Here is a 14140-nt window from a genome sequence, read left to right on the forward strand (position 1 = left end):
TTCTCATCCTCTTTGCCATGCGAAGAAGCTGTCTCCACGTCCCATAACTCTTTCTCCCATGTCTCATCTGCCAATATGTTGTTGTCCTATACCTCCCCAGGCAACCTCGAGAAAGAGGTTGACTGCGGGTTCAACAGAGGGAAGACGAGTGAATACTTTATTAATAAGATGTTTAAAAAACACTTAAGAAAAGCATGGGTATTCTTAAGTGTTTTTTTAACATAATCAACAAAAGAAAAAAGCAAACTAAATATAATCAGAGACATTGAAATTAAGAAGAATCTGGCAGTAACCAGAGGGGAGTGGGGAGGGGACAGTGGAGAGAAGGGTTTTCAGGAACTACTGTAAAGGACACACGGACAAAACCAAGGGGAAGGGTGGAAGCAAGGGAGGGAGGTGGGTTTGGAGGGGGTGGGGAGAAAATGCAGACAACTGTAATTGAACAACAATAAAGTAATTTTAAAAAGAATATCCATTAAATAAAGAACTTATAGAAATATTTTACATGAAAAGTAAAATGTTTACTACCTAAAATTTCAATCACCTCAGGATACCCACTGTTGAAGTGTTAATACATATTTTTCCAGTGTTTTTTCAATGAATATTATAAAATAAAAATATTTTTCCTCAGAAAAGACAAACCATAGACTTGGAGAAAATATTTTCAAATCACATATGTGATAAAAAGGTCTTATATCCAGAAAATACAATGAACTCTTAAAACTCAATAAGAAGACAAACAACCTAATTTAAATATGGCAAAAGATTTGATTAGACATTTCAACAAAGAAGATATAAGAATGGCTAATAGCTACATGAAAAGATACTCAGCATCATTAATTATAAGGAAAATGCAAGTTAAAACCACAATAAGATACCACTACACACCATTTATAACGGCTATAATAAAAAAGACAGATAATACCAAGGTTTACTGAAGACAAGGTGGGGAAACAAATCCTCATACATTGCTGGTGGGGATATAAAGTGGTGGAGCCATTTGGAAGGGAGTTTGACAGGTTTGTTGAAACTATGTACATGAACTGACTATATGATATGACCCAGCAATTTCACTTCTAGGAATCTACCCAAGAGAATAAAAAACATGCCCAGACAGAGACTTTTATGGAAATATTTATAGCAGCATTATTTATAATAATCAAATTCTAGAAACTATCCAAATGTCCATTACTGGTGAATGGATAAACAAAAAGTGATATATCCATATAAGGGATTACTATCAGCAATAAAAAAGAACAAAATACTAATACATTCTACAACATGAATGAGCCTTAGAAACATTATACTAAGTGAAAGAAGCCAGATACCAAGGCCCACACAATGTATAACTGCATTTATATGAAATGTTGAGAAAAGGTAAATCCATAGAGACAAAAAGGTTGGTGGTTACCTGGGACTGGAGGGGCAGGGTTTGGGAGTGGGGAGTGACTACAAGTGAGTGAGCTTGAGAGCAATTTTGGATGTGATGGAAAAGTTCTGAAGCTGGATTGTGATGATGGTTGCCAATTCTATAAATTTACTAAAAATTATTGAATTATACACTTATAGTGGGTGAATCTTATGGAATATAAATTATACCTTGATCAAGCTATAAAAAAAATGTGGCTAGAACTAGGAAAGATGGATAGGCTTTATCTGGCCCCAGCAACCAAAGCAACACTAACCAGAGTTTGAGACCTGAAGATAAGCCTAGGCAGGGTTTACCCTCATGCCACACATGAGAAATGAGGACTAGGAGACGATGGTGCACCACCATGTTCCTGACCAAAGACTGTTGACTTCCTCAAGGACCTGTTATTACAATTATGAGAAGCCTTCCTAGAAGTCTTCACAAAAATAGTATTTCATTTTCTTGGCTTGAAATTAGATTTTTCCAGGCTTTCACCAGTAGACCAAGGTTTCTGTCTAGTTCCCTCTTTCCCCGCAAATCATCACCAATAACAAGTGAGGTACAGCCACACCAATTTCTTAAACCAAGAAGAGATCACAGGTGCTCCTGGGCCTTAACACCATGAAAAATACCTTTGTTTGTTGCGAAGTTTTACAAGTACCCCCAAGCTTATTTCCTTATCCCTTCAGCGGATGTCTCATCTTACAGAACTTGGAAAAGTAAAAGTTTCCTTACCTTTCTTCTCTCCTTCCTGTTTAGTCTTTAACATCTTCACGCCCATTCTTGCTTCCTCCTCTGGAGCACTAGACAATAATGTGGCTATGTTCTGAGATTACGTCCTTCATATTTTTAAATTATATTTTATTGATTATGCTATTACAGTTGTTCTGATTTTACCCCTTTTGTGTCCTTCATATTTTTATGTGAAGAGAATGTTTCTTTTGTAAAATGATGGTGAGAATAGTTAGAAGTTGAGACTTTGTTAGTTTGTTAGTGTCCTAAATTGGCAAATTTGAAAGTTAACCGACCTCTGCCCTCTCCTACACATACCCATACATGGCTACACGTGTGTGTGTGTGTGCATGTGTGTGCGTGTGTGTGTGTGAGAGAGAGAGAGATTCATTAGTCCATAAAATTTTTGACTAGTCTCCATATTATTCATTTAAATTTCCTTACACTTTAGCCCTGGCTGGTGTGGCTCAGTGGATTGAGTGTTGGCATGTGGACTGAAAGGTTGCTGGTTTGATTCTCAGTCAGGGCACATGCCTGGGTTGCAGGCAACCACCCATTGATGTTTCTCTCCCTCTCTTTGTCCCTCACCCCTCTGTAAAAATGGATGAAATATTTTTTTTTAAAGATTTTATTTATTTTTAGAGAGGGAAAGGAGGGAGGAAGGGGGAGAGAGAGAGAGAGAGAGAGAGAGAGAGAGAGAGAGAGAGAAAGAGAGAAACATCAATGTGTGGTTGCTGGGGGTTATGGCCTGCAACCCAGGAATGTACCCTGGCTAGGAATCGAACCTGGGACACTTTGGTTCCCAGCCCGCGCTCAATCCACTGAGCTATGCCAGCCAGGGCTTGAAATATTTTTAAAAATAAACTTTCTTCGATTCCCATCCAGGGTACATGCCTGGGTTGCAGGCCATGACCCCCAGCAACCGCACATTGATGTTTGTCTCTCTTTCTATCTCCCTTCCCTCTCTAAAAAAATAAATAAAATCTTTAAAAATAAACTTTCTAAGCCCTGGCTGGCATAGTTCAGTGGATTGAGTGTGGGCTGCAAACCAAAACATCGCAGGTTCGATTCCCAGTCAGGGCACATGCCTGGGTTGCAGGCTACGGCCCCCAGCAACTGCACATTGATGTTTCTCTCTCTCTCTCTCTCTCTCTCTCTTTCTCCCTCCCTTCCCTCTCTAAAAATAAATAAATAAAATCTTTTAAAAATCTTAAAAAAATAAATTTCCTTATACTTTAAAAATGTATGCAATATTTATCATAAATTAATGATTTATGATAAAATCAACAAAATTCTCCATATTGTCTCTAAGAAAGTGGCAACCTTTACAGAAGGGTGGATCTTCTAAAGAAATATCAAATAATAAGAAGAAAAACATAGTATTAGCTACAAATCAGGTCCAGGTACTGGCTGAAGGAAGTGGCCAGAGACAATCTTAGAGGAATGAGAAGAAATGTGGAGCCTGGTACCCAGCACAATGGGGTGTCCTGGGGGCAGCAGGAACTGAGAGAACTTCTCAAGTAAAAATCCTGTATTTAATGTTACATTTTCTACTGTATGGCCCAGGATTACCATCCTCCTCCTGTGGCCCTGCAAACAAATGGAAACAGAAAAACACAAAATTTTTGGAGTCAGTGATATCAGCTGCCAGTAATAACATGTAATGTAATAGTAAAAGAAAAATTGATGATGATGATGATGATGAAGACAGAAAGATACAATGTAGGAAAACTTGTATTCTTGGTTAAGGGGCTTTGTTTAATTAACTATATGGAATTAATGACAACTGCCTCTGTCAAAATTCTGTTTTCCAGTGTTCCCTGTTCTTTGCACTCTACCCTGTCTTTTGGTTTATTTTAATTTTAATTTTATTTTTTTCAATTATAGTTGGCCAAATGACTTCACTTATATGTGGAATCTAAAGAACAAAATAAATGAACAAAGAGCAACAGATTCATAAATACAGAGAACAGACTACTGGTTGCTGGGGGTAGGGGGTGGGACAGGGGTGGGAGGGGTTGGGGGACTGAGTGAAAAAGGTGAAGGGATTGAGAAGTACAAATTGGTAGTTACAAAATAGTCATGGGGATGTGAAGTACAACATAGGGATATAGTCAGCAATATAATAACTATGTGTGGTGCCAGGTGCGTACTAGACTTGTTGGGGGAAATCACTTCATAAATTATATAAACGCATTCTACCCTTTCTTGACTGTTTCCAAAATGTATGAGTCTCTGGTTGGAGTATGTTCAGGGAAATAGTTTTCTAGGCTTCTATTGGCTCACCCTGATTAGCTCTTCCTCTTGCACCCCTGAACCCTTCTTTAGTGATAAATTTCTGGAGAGAAGAAGCCAGGTCTATTTCATCACCCTTACACATTGCCTGGCAGAGTGCCTCATGCAACAAGGTAGTTAATAAATTAATACATAAAAAAATAATTTCTAATCCCTTTGGAATCATTGGAGAACTGCAGCCAAGCACAAGCCATAGACTTCGGTGGCTGATTAAAGCCTAAAAAAAGGTATGGTATTTCTGCTGTGAAGATCAAACACACGTCAACTGCTTAGTAAAGGAATTAATGAAAAGGATGACTCTTCAGCAAGATCCAACGTTTTCCCCTTTGACTGTACTCTAACATTGAGTTTGGTTATTCACTTTCCCACAAGGTGGCAGCAAGAATCTCTTCTTAGCCCAGAGTCTCCTAGAGGGGAGAAAAGGAACAGCGGGGAGCAGGGGGAAGGGGTGGCTGGTGGAGCAACAGGGAGCAGCAGAAAACAAGGGGATCAGTGGGGGGCAGGAGGAGCAGGGAAACAAGGGGCAAGGGGAGGCAGGTGAAGCAGCAGGGAGCAGGGGGGGCAGGTGAATTAGCAGGAAAGGGGGCAGGTAAAGCAGCAGGAAGGGGGCCAGAGAGAGCAGGGAGGGGGCAGGGAGGCAGGGGAAGCAGGGGGGCTCCTCCCCACCTGTGGCCCAATTAGGAAGCCAGGGATGTAACAGAAGGCCAAGAAGACTCACAGGGCCAGGCCTGGAGTTGTCTTTGTTCCACCTCTTTTCCCATGCAGAGAATTGAAAGGAAAAAAATGCTGAATGACAAGAATTAATGGTGTCACACAAATACCATCAAAGACAATTTAAGAATTGTTCTTCTCTATCCGAAATGAATGAAGAAAACAGAAGAGTGGTGGCTTCCTTTTTACCATTAAGTACTCTGTATTTGGAAAGAACAGATGAACGGTGTTTTTTTTTAATACTTTTTTTGTTTGCATTGTCATTCAGCTTGATTAATGCTCACAAATTTACAGTTCAGAGATTTTTTTGAGGGAACAGTTTGCTACAAATCATATAGTCTTGATTGATTGTAACCATAACATTGTTTGTAATCTCAGAATGCCATTATGCCTACCATGAATATAGAATTGTTGTTTTAAATATTTTAAAGCAGACTTTTTTAAGAGCAGTTTTAGGTACACAGGAAAATTGACTAGAAATTGTAGAGGGTTCCCACATACTCTCTACCCACACACACGCAGCCTCACCCACTGTGCACACCTGCACCAGACTGGTGTATTTGTTGCCTGTGTTGACAGAACATTGTCATCCGAAGTCCATTGTTTACATTAAGGGTCACTCTTGGTATACACTCTATGGATTGGGGTATATACATCATGGCATTTATATATAATTTATATTCATTATAGTATCAGAGTATCTTCACTGCTCTAAAAATCCCCCATGCTCTGCCTATTCATCCCTCTCTTCTATTGAACTGCTGACAACCACTGAAGTTTTTACTGTCTGCATAGTTTTGCTTTTTGCGTAACATCATATTGTGGGAATCATACAGTAGGTAGCCCTTTTCAGATAGGCTTCTTTCACTTAGGAATATGTATTTAAGTTTCCTCCTTATCTTTTCATAGCTTGATGGCCATTTCCTTTTAGTGCTGAACAATGTTCCATTGACTCAATGTATCACGGTTTACCCATTCACTTACTGAAGGACATCTTGGTTGCTTCCAAGTTTTGGCGATTATGAACAAAGCTGCTGTAAAGATCCATTTACATGAAGATAAAAGTTTTCAGCTCCTTTGGGTAAATACCGAGTAGCATGATTACGAAATCATATGGTGAGAGTATGTTTAGTTTTCTAAGAAACAGCCAAACTGCCTTCCAGAGTGGCTGCACCATATTCTATTCCCACCCACAATAAGTGAGAGTTCTGCTGCTCCACATCCTTGCCAGCATTTGTTGCCGCCAGTGTTCTGGATTTTGGCTGTTCCAATAGGTGTGTGGTGGCATCTCATTGTCACTTTAATTTGCATTTCCATGACGACATATGATGTGGAGCATCTTTTTATATGCCTAAGTTGCTACTTGTGTATCTTCTTTGGTGAAATGTCTTTTCAGGTCTTTGGTCCATTTTTAAATCAGGTTGTTAAAAGTTTACTATTATATTTTAAACTGAGATGTAATTAACACATATCTATCAGTTTTAGGTGTACAACATAATAATTTGACATATGTATACACTGCAAAATGATCACCATGATAGTTTAGTTAATGTGTTTTCTTATTGTTGAGTTTTAAAGAATTCTTTGCAGTTTGGGATAACAGCCCTTTAACAAATGTCTCTTGCAAATATTTTCTCCCAGTCTGTGGTTAGTCTTCCCATTTTGTAATCACCTTTTTTTAAAATGAAAGAAATTAAAGGAAATTAGCCACTTCTAAACCTTTCTTTGCAAGCAGAACAAAATTCCTGCAGAGCTAGTGTGTGGTGCTAAAGGGGAGGGGTGGGCAGAATCAGTCAGCTTGGGCTTCAGTACTTATTAGCTATGCAATTTACTTAAAGTCTTGATACTGCACTTTCATCATCTTTAAAATGGGGATTATAATACTGCTTATCTCACAGGGTTGCTGGAAAGATTAAATTAATTAACATAAGAAATATAAGAGATTTAAAGCAGGTCTTGAAATATTTACTATAAAATTGTTTAATAATAATTTCAATATTTAAAGTACTTGCTTAGAGCAGAAGCTATAGTTTGTAGTTTCAGAGGCTTGAATGAAAGGCAAGGGTAGGTGGAAATCTCTAAATTGAAGGGCATGCAGGTTGAGATTATTCTCCACTGAGTAGCACCACTTCAGTTTTGGATGCTGCATCAAAGCTACTTTGGTTTTTGCAAAGCGATTTCCATTTATTTTGCATAGAATGCTAACTTGCTGTGTGAAAAGTGACAATGAAGTAAACTAAGTTGAGACATCTAGAGGTCTCTGCACAAATCACTTTACTCTTCTATGATGAAGTTATATATTAATCACCTCTTCAAATTTTCTGTATTTTATGGTTTCCATACTTTATAGTTTGACATTTTGGGGTCTTGCTAATCCTGGACAGACTTCCCCTCCCAAGGCTAGCTAACTCCTAGAGAGAGCAAACAACTTGACCTTGAGTGCCAACTTTGATATGCAGACCAACCAATCCCAAATCCAGACCCTCTACCCCTACTTTATCTGCCTTTCATGCATTTTAGAACAACTACAGACAGTGAATATGTATCAACCCATCCTATATTTATAAATCCTAAGAATTTTGTAATTGATTCAAAGGCGATTTTCTCCTTTTCCTTTATGTTTTGGGTTTTGAATTGCAATGTTGAAGCAATGCGCCAAAATTGCTTTTATTTTCCCTAATTAAAAGCACGATACTATCTGTTCCCACTGGCAAAGAAACAAAAGATACATTAGAGAAGGAAAGGTAAAATGAAAATAGGGTAATATATTTCCTTTCAGGATCACAAATAGAACTTACAGAATTAAGCTCCATACATTTTCCAAATCCTGAGACACAGAAACCTCTCATCTAAGTTCTAAGTCTACACCCTCTAAACATTTCTGTGGTTCACCCACCTGCCCTCATGCTGGCAAGCTGCTGATGACTGCAGCAGTGATATCTGAAATTATTAGACCAGGAAATTTAGAATTAGGGTCTGAGGACAGATTGCTGTACACATTTATATGGAAGCAGTGTATTACCTATCACACGCATATATACCTTTCTCCATCTTTGGTCTGATCTGAACTGAGCACCGTGGAAGGAGCACAGAACTATGAGTGACTCACTATTCTTATCCTTAAATTGCTTCCAGCCTTCTTGGGAGCTCAGCCCTGTACTACCCAGAGAACTGGCCAAGCGAGGATGGGAGCTGGGAGTCTGGAGGAGAGGGAATGTGTGACTGAGTAGGGCAGCTTCCGTGTAGGACCTGGGATTGAGAAGATGAAAGCAGTGAGAAGAGGACAAAAGCCAGGCAAAATGCACTGGAATTATTGGCAAATAATAAGCCACTTGTAATAATATCCACCTGTATAATCTCATTCACAGGTATAATGTGTTTATCCTATTCATTAGCATCTGATTCTAAAGGTATCAGGTTCAATTCTCCAGTTCATAATTTATATTCATGTTATTTTTCTCAAATGTATTTGAATTGGGAAACTAATTTGGACAAACCAAATGTTATTTGCTTCATCTCCCATGACATCGGTTTATTTTCCTTCCCTCAGCAGCCCTTCCTCCACCCCACTGTTTTCTCCAGCCCAGGGCACACAGCATTACCCTCAATTGTTTTCTGGATTGTCTCCCTAATTAGCGGTGAACCCACCAGGTGGGACTCATTCATTTCTGTCTCTGTACCTCATCCCAGGGGGCTCAGCCCTGGGTCAGCCCAAAGTAAGGAGGCACTCTGTGTCTGATGGGAAACTATGGGGGGTTGTGGAAACCTTTGGAGTGCATCGGTCACGCATTCATTTATTCAGTCATTCAACTGCTATTTTTTCTTTGTTTAACATCTTTTTTATTATTGAGGTACCATTGGTTAATAACATCATGTAAGTTTTAGGTGTACAACATTGTAATTCAATATCTGCATACACTATAGTGTGCTCACCACCAGAAGTCTAGTTTCCATTCCTTACCATGCATTTGACCCCCTTTACATTTTGTCCTGCTCCCCACCTCTCTTCCCCTCTGGTGATCATCAATCTGTTGCTGTTGTTTTTTAATCTATTAGTTTGCTTTTGTTGTTGTTTTTTTTTTTTGCTCATTTGTTTCTTTCTGTTTTTGGTTCATATTCTACATATGAGTGAAATCATAAGATTTTTGTCCTTTTTCATTGGACTTATTTCACTGAACATAATACCGTTAAGGTCCATCCATGTTGTTGCAAATGGCAGTGTTCTGTCCTTTTTAAAGGCCAAGTAGTATTCCATTATACATATGCACCACATCTTCTTTATCCATTCATCTATGAATGGTTGCTTCTATATCTTGGCTATTGTAAATAATGCTGCAAAGAACATATCAATGTGTATATCTTTTCAAATTAGTGTTTTCGTATTCTTTGGATAAATACCCAGAAGTCAATTGCTGGATCATATGGTCGTTTTATTTTTAATTTTCTGAGGAATCTCCATACTGTTTTCCATAGTGGTTGCACCAATTTACATTCCTACCAAGAGTGTATGTGTTCCTTTTTTTCTCCACATCTCTCCAAAACTTATTTTTTGTATTTTTGATAATAGCCATTCTGACAGGTATGAAATCATATCTCATTATGGTTTGATATGCATTTCATTGATGATTAGCGATGCCAAACATCTTTTCATGTGTCCCAACAGCTATTTCTGGACTGGTTCCTATATATCTGGAATTGGGGAATAAGGCCAGCAATTTAGCAATTGCAGAGGAGGGAAACATGAGCATAGTAAATGTGATGCAGTACATTCTAGGGGCCACGGGGAGCATCCATGAGAGGCAAAGAACCTGAACTCGGGGTGTCAGAATATATATCCTAGGGAAAGTGAGGTCTCAGCTAATATCCAAAGCATGAATAGGAGTTTCATAGATGAAGGAGATGAAGGGATGGGTGAGCTGGAGGCCAGAGTTTTATATTTTTTGTATCCTCACTCGAGGACATTTTTTCATTGTTTTTACAGAGACGGGAAGGGAGAGAGAGAAACATCGATGCAAGAGAGAAGTATTGATTGGTTGCCTCCCACAATCACCCAGACCATGGACCAAACCTGAAAGCTAGGTATGTACCTTGACCTGGAATTGTGCCCATGATCTTTGGGGAAGACACTCCAACCAACTAAGCCACATTGGCCAGGGCGGGACCAGATGTCAGAGCACACAGTTCATTCTCAGCTTTATTTGTGCTGGCTGTGTGGCCTTGATCAAACAAGTCACCTAAATTCTTTGAATTTCAGTTTCCTCAGTAGTAAAATAGGGACAAAAGTAGCTACCTCATGTATTCATTCTGAGGGTTAAAGGAGAAAATGTATATAAAGCATCTGGCAGAATGCTGGCATATAGTAGATGTTACGTAGACATCTGATGGAGTAGAGATACCTGTCATTCATTGGGTCAATCTCCCTATGCTAAAGCAGGGATAGTTCTCTTGTTTGGAGGCAAATGTCCAGTTTTTTTGACCCAATCACTTCGGCTTTACAAACTGAGTAGATTAGACTAAGAGTGGACTAGGAAGGCATCAAGAGTGCAGCTATTAGCCCCAGCTGGTGTGGCTCGTGGACTGAGTGCTGGCCTGTGAAACTGGGGTAGGGGGTCAAAGGTTTGATTCTCGGTCTGGGCACATGCCTGGGTTGTGGGCCAGGTCCCCCAGTAGAGGGTGTGTGAGAGGCAACCACACATTGATATTTCTCTCTTCTTTATCCGTCCCTTCCCCTCTGTCTAAAAATAAACAAATACAATCTTGAGAAAAAATATATACTATCACTTGCCTATAGTACAACTTGCGTGATGCTTCTTTGGTGAAGGCTCATAACTGCATTTTTTAGCCCTAGGTAGCTCACTTGGGTAGCTCACTTGGTTAGAGTGTCATCCAGCTACACCAAGGTTGGGAGTTCAATCTCTGGTTAGGACACATACAAGAAGCAACCAGTGAATGCATAAATAAGTGGGACAACAAATCAATGTCTCTTCCTCTCTCTCAAAAAGAAATCTTGTTTTAAAAAAAGTTCCAGTAGTCATTACCACAATTTTAAAGACAGCAAAGGCTATTGATTCTGAATCTGGGAAGAGAATTAAAGTGGACAAGTGTCCAGTGTCACAGTGGGGCTTCTAGCCTGGAGTGTCTTCTTTATCTACTTGTGGGAGTTCCCTGGCTTACCAACAAGGACTGGTCCTTTATCTGCCAAAATAAAGTTTGCCCTATAGGAATATTGTCAGGTTCACTCAGCCCCAGGGAGAGAATGCTGTGTCAGCTTGGTTTCTGTTGCAAAGCAAATGACTTCAAAACTAGTGGCGTTGGACTGGGATGATATACAGTGGGCCCTTGAATAATGTTTTGTTCAGTGTTGTTTCCTTATAATCCTCAATGAGAAAAAAATTGATTCCTTGCAGGGCCACTGTGTGGAGTTCACATGTTCTCCCCAGGTTTGGGTGGGTTTCCTCCTGGGACTTTGGTGTACTCTCACATCCTAAAGATGTGTATGTGTGAGGTGAGCTGGCATGTCTACATTGTCTCAGTCTGAGTGAGTGTGGGTTCAGGTGTGTGTGTCAGTTCGTCCTGTGAGGGGAAGATGACCTGTATAGGACTAGGTTCCTCCTTGCATCCTGAGTTGTAAGAATAGAGTCCTGCTACCCAAGACCCTGAACTGAAATAAGTAGGTTGGAAAAGAATGATATTCCTTGTTTCTGTGATTCTCTTTTTTGTTAAATCCTCACCCGAGGATATGTTTATAGATTTTATAGAGAGGGGAGGGGACAGAAATATTGATGTGAGAGAAAAACATCGACCGGTCACCTCCAGTATGTGCCCCAACCAGGGATTGAACCCACAACGTAGATATGTACCCTTACCAGGATGGAACCCACAACCTTCTGGTGCATGGGACAATACTCCAACCAAATGAGCCACCAGGCCAGGGCCTTGTTTTTATTATTTTTTTCTTAAATGTATATATAGCTCACATTTATGTCAATGTCTAATACTAGAAGTGTTTTGGGTGTTTATTTAAAAGTTTGGTGATTTTGTGTGTGTGTGTGTGCGTGACCAGAAATCTGCTGCAGGAACTTTACACTTATTTGTATCAATTAGCCTATGGTAAAACTGATTTCCTTGTAGGTTGTTTTTCTTTTCTTTTTTTGCATTACGGGAGGAGAGAGGAACAGAGAGACAGAAAAAAAGAGAAACATCGATGTGTGAGAGACATCAATTGGCCGCCTCTGCGCCTCCACGCGGGGGCGGGGGGTGGGGATAGAATCTGCAGCCTAGGTATGTGCCCTGACAGGGTGGGGGGGGGAGAGGGATGAGGACGGGGGATGGAACCCACAACCTTTTGGTGTAGGGCAGGGGAGCAGGGGAAGCTCGCCTGAGTTCCGCCTTCTGACTTCTCCCCCTCCTCCAGTCCTCCAGAGCAGTCGAGGAAGCAAAACTCACCCGAGGTCCGCCACCCCTCCCCACCCCCATCTTCCACAAAACCGGTCTCTGATGTCAAAAAGGTTGGGGACCGCTGGTGTAGGAGACACGGTCCAACCAACTGAACCATCTGGCCAGTGCTATAGGTTGTTTTTCTTGAAATCACCGTTTCCAAGCACCTATTGAGGATGTTAAGTGAAGTCTATTTGCTTACAATCCTGTAAGTAGGCAATTTGAGCTGGGAGCAGCTGGTGGTTCCTCTCTTGGATTTCCCTCTGCTCACTGGTGTGGCTGCAGTCAACTGGAGGGTGATCAGGGCTGGAAGGTCCAGTGGCCTTGCTCACACATCTGGCAATTGGTGCCGTTTGTCGGCAGGGATGTTCTGGTTCTCTGGCACATCCTCTATCATCTTGCAGTAGGCCAGACCAGCTTCTCAAATGCAGAGCTCAGGGCAGTGCTCCACTAGGGCCATAGAAGAAGGATCTAAATCTCATATAACAGCACTTCCTTTGCATTCTATTGGTCAAAGCAAGTCACAAGGCCAGTACAGGTTCAAGGGGTGAGGAAATAGACTCCCCCACTGGATAGGGGAACTGTACAGCATCTCTGGTGTCTCTTCCTCTTCTTATAAGGACATTGGTCCTATCTGGTTAGGACCCCACCCTAATGACCTCATTTAACCTTAACTACCTCCTTAAAGGCCTATTCTTAAATACAGTCACATTAGGGGCTAGGGAACCAACACATGACTTTTGGAGAGACATATTTGGTCCATAACATCATCTTTGCAAACAACCTACCCAAATGCATTTAGTTATAAGCCAATTATAATATGTTTTACTCCATTTACTTGTTTTGATTTCAGGTACATGCTTTATTTCTTCTGGGAAAATAAATCTTTGGGATGAGGTTCAGAAGCTAATGGGCCATTAACTGCATGGTAGCCTGGCATCTATTTTTACTGATTGCAAAATCCAAACCACTAGGGTGTTCATGGATATCACAAGCAGATATTCAGAGTTTTGTGGTGGGAGCAAAGATCCTGTTTGGTACTTGACCTCATTCACTGCCAAATACCTGGCAGTGCTATAGTTCTTTTTAATTCAAATTTTACATGAGGAGTTCATCTATTTTTTCTAACACTATTACTAATTAGTCAGAAAAAAAGCTCTGAAAGGGTGAATATTTTCTTTTTTTTTTTTTTAATCCCTGCCTTTGCCCTGGCTGGTGTAGCTCAGTGTATTGAGCACAGACCTGCAAACCAAAGCATTGCTAGTTCAATTCCCAGTCGGGGCACATGCCTAGGTTGGGGGCCAGGTCCCCAGTGTGAGGCACACATTAATGTTTCTCTCCCTCTCTTCCCCTTCTCCTCTCTCTAGAAATAAAATAAATCTTGTAAAAATAAAAATAAAAATAAAATAAAATCCCTGCCTTCAGGAATGCTCCAGGGCTGTGCAGCCAAGTCCTGCTCCCACTTTTCCCCTATTGTGCAGCCCCCATGCCTAGGCATCTGAATATTTTTAAATATTGACAAAATATCTTTCAGTCATTAATAAAAAAGTTAAA

This window comes from Phyllostomus discolor, chromosome X (assembly GCF_004126475.2).
Source record: "Phyllostomus discolor isolate MPI-MPIP mPhyDis1 chromosome X, mPhyDis1.pri.v3, whole genome shotgun sequence".
Classification (NCBI taxonomy): domain Eukaryota; kingdom Metazoa; phylum Chordata; class Mammalia; order Chiroptera; family Phyllostomidae; genus Phyllostomus; species Phyllostomus discolor.